The following is a 6004-nucleotide window of genomic DNA, read 5'->3' on the forward strand; positions in this document are numbered from 1 at the left end:
GAGTGGGTGGGTAGGGGAACAGAGGTGGGGGGATGGGTATGGGAAACTTTCGGGATAGCATTTGAAATGTAAATAAAGAAAATAATAATAATAAAAAAATAAATGTGTAGTCTACAAAAAAACAAAAAGAAAGAAATTCTAAAGAATTTTTAAGTCTTAAATTTTTATCTTTTCTATGAAGCAGGCAGAGAAACCTGTAAGTTATAACTCCCTTAGGAGAAGGTCACCTTACTGTCTGATATAAGAGGCAGTGGTACTTCAGAGTTTACAAATGTTAGGTTTCATGTTAATGCAACTCCCTCCACTGACAGTCCATAGGGTTCATCTTTCATTGTCCGTGTATCTCAGGCTAGCTCCTCTGACAATCCATAGGTAGGGGTCATCTTTCATTGTCCGTGTATCTCAGGCTAGCTCCTCTGAGAATCCATAGGTAGGGGTCATCTTTCATTGTCCATGTATCTCAGGCTAGCTCCTCTGACAATCCAAAGGTAGGGTCCATCTTTCATTGTCTGTGTATCTCAGGCTAGCTTCTCTGGCAGTCCATAGGGTTCATCTTTCATTGTCCGTGTATCTCAGGCTAGCTTCCCTGTGCAGCTGAGGATGACCTTCATCCTTCATCATCTGATTCTTTTGCTTGTACCTTCTGAGTTCTGGGTTACAGGGGCACAGTACCATGTCTTGTTTATGAAAGCTCTGTGCATGCTAGGCAAGCACCCTAACAGCTGAGCGCCCTTAGCCTTCACTTTCAGTTGTCATTGGAGTTACTAACGTCTTGCCTTCCACTGGGGCCTGATGTCATTGTGGACATGTCCTGACCTTTTTCCTGCTGGGCTGCTATGTCCAGTCCTGGACCACTTGTCTCTGCTTTCAGTTCTAAGAACGAGAGGCATCTGGAAGGGGGTTGGAGGTAGGATGAGAGCAGAGCATGTATCCCATTGGGCACCCTTTATGAAGGTAGTGGTGGTCTCAACTAAAAGTTGTTCTTCAGGATGATTGCCTGTCAACAGGTCTTGCCTTGAAGAAGCTGGAAATCGCCTCTTCACTTGTTCCCAGAGCTCAAGGCAGACACAGACCACACCAGTCTGGGAGCTGAGCCTTCCAAGGCCTTGAGTATAGTTAGTGCCTTTCCAGATTTCTCAAAATGTACTTTTCTGGTTTTGATGGGAACTCGTACTGTTACAGTCTCCTTATAGCTTTGAACCTAAAGGAGCACACAGGTGGTTGTTTCTGCACCAAAGAAGGAATGAGGTATTTTTGGTAAAGACTATGTTTATGTTATTCAAAATTGCCAAAGTAGTTTGCTTCTTATTGCTAAATTTGAATCATTGAGAGTATGATTCCTGAATAATAATAATGATTATGATAATAATAATACTATAAATCTGTGCCTAGAAAATGAAACATATTGTAAAAGGAATGGCTCATAGTGATTTAGTGAATTGTCAGATTCCCATTTCATAAATAACAAAGCAGGAATTAGGAGTATGCCAGAACACATTAGCTCTCACACATAAATTAAAGAGATTTTATTAGAGTTGGTGAATTGTGCATCCTTAATTCACATTGTTATTTGTGACACTTTGCTGTATATCCTTGGGGCTTTCAAGTCCTTCTGCTTCACTTCAGCAAGACAAACACTCAGGAAGTGAGGCATAATAGGAGTGTAATTATGAGGCAATAAATCTCATTTTCTCATGTTTCATAAAGTAGTGTTTGGCTCTTCTTCCTTCTGATTCTTAGTCAGCTTTGTCAACTTGACTCAACCCAGAGTCATTTGTGAGAAGAACCTCCATGGAGGGTTAGGGTTAGGGTTAGACCAGGCCTGTGGGCATGCCCTTGGGGGAATTGTCTTGTTAATAAAGCAAGAGGGACGAGTCCACTGTGGGCAACACCATTCCCTGGGCAGGTGGTCCTGGCCTGTATAAGAAAGCTGACTAAGCATGAGCCTCTGAGTGTGCCAACAAGTAGTGTTATTCCATGTTTTCTGTTTCATGTTCTCTGTCATCCCTCAGTAATTGATTGTGACTTGGAAGTGTAATCAGAATGAGCCCTTTCTTTCCTGTAGTTACTTTTGGTCAGTGGTTTGTTTATTTGTTTGTCAGAGTAACAGAATGGAAACCGGAACACCCTAACATACCAAGGCAGAAAACCGAAATACTCTTTCTCTTTCTGCCTTCCCGACTCCTCCTTTATTCTCTTCTCTCAGTTTAGAGAAGGAAATTTTTGAAAAGTGTATTTTTAAGGTTTCAAGGTCAGAAAAAAAGGGAACTTAGTTGGTGGCTTGGGTTCCCTTTGATCCTTACTTAGCTCCTGGCCAAAGGAGGCTTCTAGGACAGCTCTCTGTGTTGCAGAGATGGCCAAGGACATGTTTGTGTCAAACTGACAAAGTCTCGTTGGGTACAGCTTATGGTCTACAAAACAAGGTAGATCTCTCTGTTTCCATTTGTGTAAAATCCAGTTAGAAGATGAGATTAACACACCTGGCTTCAGGGAACAACAAAGATCACCTGGGACCGATGTGGAAGGAGGAGAGAGAGCAGGGTCTCTGAAGAGACCTATACAAGCCATTCCTGGGTCATAGAGGGATCTTATATCAATGAGATGCCTGTAGGGTAAATCCCCTGTATGCTTCCAGACTCCCAGCCTAAAGTCTTGGGCATCCCAAGTGCTTTCTAAAAATTCTAATTTATATCCACATTTGTGTTGGTGCACATGTATCTGAAGAAGACAGAAGAAGGTGTCTGGGGCCCTGGAGCTGGAGTTTTAGGTGGTTGTAAGCCACCCAATATGGGTGCTGGGAACTGAACTTTGGTTCTCTGCAAGAGCACCAAACACTGCTAACCTCCAAGCCACCTTCCCAGCTTTTATCTCAAACTCTTGACCAGAGTGTTCCCTTCCCCTCAGGGCTAAATGACCTTCAGGAACCTCCCACTCAGTAGGTGTGCAATTGGCAGCCTCTGTCATTGCTGGACCACACTGAACTCTCCTCTTGTCTTCTTATTTGATTCCACTTTAAAGCCCTTGTGTACTAGGTGATCCTGTGGTAGGACCAGCATGTGCACAGAGTAGATGTGCTGCTCTGCCAAACCTGGTGCTTCCATGGAAGGAGGTTTTTGGGGTGCAGGTACCTTGATTAACCACAGAGGCAGGGCCTGAGTTCTTATGAACCACCCAGATACTCTATGGATGAGCTGTCCCCATTCAGGAGCTATACTGCAACACTCTTCTCATGTTGCTATCATAGCCCTGTGTTGACCCTTCCCACCTCAGGCCCTGGGTAGTGCTATATTAACTAATTCTTCACAATAGCTCTTTCTTTTAAAAACTGGAGATCGATCATGGGTCTCACATGTGGAAACAAAGCTTTCTACCAAGGAGCTCTACTGCAGCCATACGCTTTACTTTTTACTCTGAGACAAAGCATCACCAAGTGGCCCGGGCTGGGCTTGAACCTCCTTCCCCAGCCTCCCAGGGTCTGGTATTGGAGGCCTGAGCCACCAGACAAAGCTGCAGTTATACTTGAAGATGTACATTCCTATGTGAATATTTTGTCTTTGATCTCTTGAACAAGGGTAGCTCTTTCTCACAAGGCTTGGGGTCATGAGGAGGAGAAGTTCACAGTGAATGATCCAAGTGACTTGCTCAACACAGTCTTGGCTGGTCCTGATGCTGGTGGGAGGCAGGAGCCCACCCTGCTTGATCTGCATATTGTATCAGACTTCAGAGCACTGAGCTCTAAAGCCCAGAGAAGAGGGTGGCCAGCTGTGAGTAGAAAATGTATTGCTGCTTGGTTTTGCTCACTGAAGGAGGAGAGGGGAGGAATCAGTGGGAGCCAAATTTAAATACTTAATTAAAATTTAATGAACGCTTTCCTCACAGGTGCTCAAATTTTCCATTTACAAGTGGAAGAAATCGAGGCTTAAAGGCTCCAAGTGATTTGTCTAGGTGGATTCTGGTGGTGTCTGCCCTCCCCTACTGTGACAGCCCCCTTTGCTTGGCTGACAAATGGACATTGAATTCCAGTGATAATTCCAAGTCTGTGTAATGAGTAATTATCAAATCTTCCAGAAACTTAAGATAGTATGTGGGAAAGACTAAGCCTACCATTTGGGGGGTTAAAAAATCACAACCTGGGTGGCATGGCACTCGCACTACCAGCAGCCCCGGCTCTGCTGCTGCAATGCTGGTGGCACAGCTAAGAGAGCGGCTGTAGCTGTGACTCCTTAAATAGCATCGCAGCAACCCAGCGTGGGGCAGAAGCCACCATATGACCTCTCCATGAAGTCTGTGGAAATATCGGGTACTTCTGAAGATGTTGAAAAATCAGCAGTCCTTCACGATGACAAGCTCTTTGTGTGCTACTATGATGACATCAGAACGTTGTATGATGGCTTCCAGAGTGGGATTCAGGTGTCAAACAATGGCCCTTGTTAGGTTCTAGAAAGTCAAACCAGCTCTACGAGTAGATTTCCTACAAAGAGCTTGCAGAACTGGATGAATGCATAGGTTCCAGCTGATCCAGAAGGGTTTCAAGGCTTGCTCAGAGCAGTTTATCAGCCTCTTCTCTCAAAACTGACCCGAGTGGGTGATCATTGAGCAGGGATGCTTCTCTTACTTGGTGGTGACTATTCTGCTCTATGACACCCTTGGAACCGACACCATCACCTACATAGTAAACAAAGCTGTACTCTCTATGATTTTTTGCTGACAAGCAAAACTCTTATTAGAAGGTGTAGAAAATAAGTTAACACCATGCCTTACAATTAAATCATCATGGCCTCCTACGGTAATGATCTGGTGGAACGAGGCAAAAAGTGTGGGGTAAAAATCAGCCTAAAAGCTCTGAAGGACCTTGGAAGAGTGAACAGAACCAAGCCCAAGCCTCCAGAACCTGAATATCTCACGATAATTTGTTTCATGAGTGGGATTACAGGCAACCCCAAAGGAGCAATGATCACTCATCAAAACATTATGAACGATTGCTCAGGTTTTATAAAAGTGACAGAAGAGTGCATTCATCGCTTCCCCAGATGATGCTCTGATATCTTTCTTGCCTCTTATCCATATGTTTGAGACTATGATAGTGTGTGTATGCTGTGTCATGGAGCTAAGATAGGCTTTTTTCCAAGGAGATATCAGGCTGCTTATTGACGACCTCAAGGTGCTTCAGCCCACCATCTTTCCTGCGGTTCTAGACTGCTGATCTGGATGTTTGACAGAATTTTTGGACAAGCAAACACTTCAGTGAAGCGATGGCTGGTTACACACAGGGGACATTGGAGAATGGCTGCCAAGTGGCACCTTGAAGATTATTGATTATTGACAGGGAAAAGCACATACTTAAACTAGCCCAAGGAGAGTGCATAGCACCAGAAAAGACTGACAATATCTACCTGCAGAGTGAAGCCGTGGCCCAGGTGTTTGTCCATGGAGAAAGCTTGCAGGCCTTTTTCATAGCAATTGTGGTACCCGATGTTCAGAGCCTACCTTCCTGGGCAGAGAAAAGAGGATTACAGGGTCCTTTGAAGAGCATTGCTGTGCATCCAGAATTCTTTTCTATTGACAATGGCCTTCTGATTCCAACACTGAAGGCGAAAAGACCAGAGCCACACAACTATTTCAGGTTACAGATAGATCAACTGTACTCCACCATCAAGATCTAACTCAGGAAGAATACTTAGAAGAAATGTTGTACCTCTACAATTCTCCTCGTACCGATGGCCTTTCCGTTGGTAACTTGGCCTGCAGTGAGTGTGGGAAAGGAAATGCCTGGCCGCCGGACTTGTCCACGGGGTGTAACCATAGGGATAGTCTAGGGCATGGAACACTGCCTTACTTACAGTCACCTGTGTTGCAGCCTGTGATCCCGGGGACACACACTATCCAAAACCCTAAAAGTGCTAAGTTATTTAAAACTTCTTCAACCAATAAGATGGGTGTGACAACTTCTGTGTCCTGTTTTTCTAACCGAGGGGTTAGTACTTATTCTTTCTGATATATCTGC

The 6004-nt window shown here is 44.4% G+C and overlaps 1 pseudogene; it reads left to right on the plus strand.

Annotated features, from left to right (window-relative positions):
- Positions 1–3338: 3338 nt before the first annotated feature.
- On the plus strand, positions 3339–5316 carry LOC110316189 (annotated as a pseudogene).
- The last annotated feature ends 688 nt before the right edge of the window (positions 5317–6004 follow it).

The sequence above is a fragment of the Mus pahari genome, chromosome 2 (assembly GCF_900095145.1).
Source record: "Mus pahari chromosome 2, PAHARI_EIJ_v1.1, whole genome shotgun sequence".
Lineage (NCBI taxonomy): Eukaryota > Metazoa > Chordata > Mammalia > Rodentia > Muridae > Mus > Mus pahari.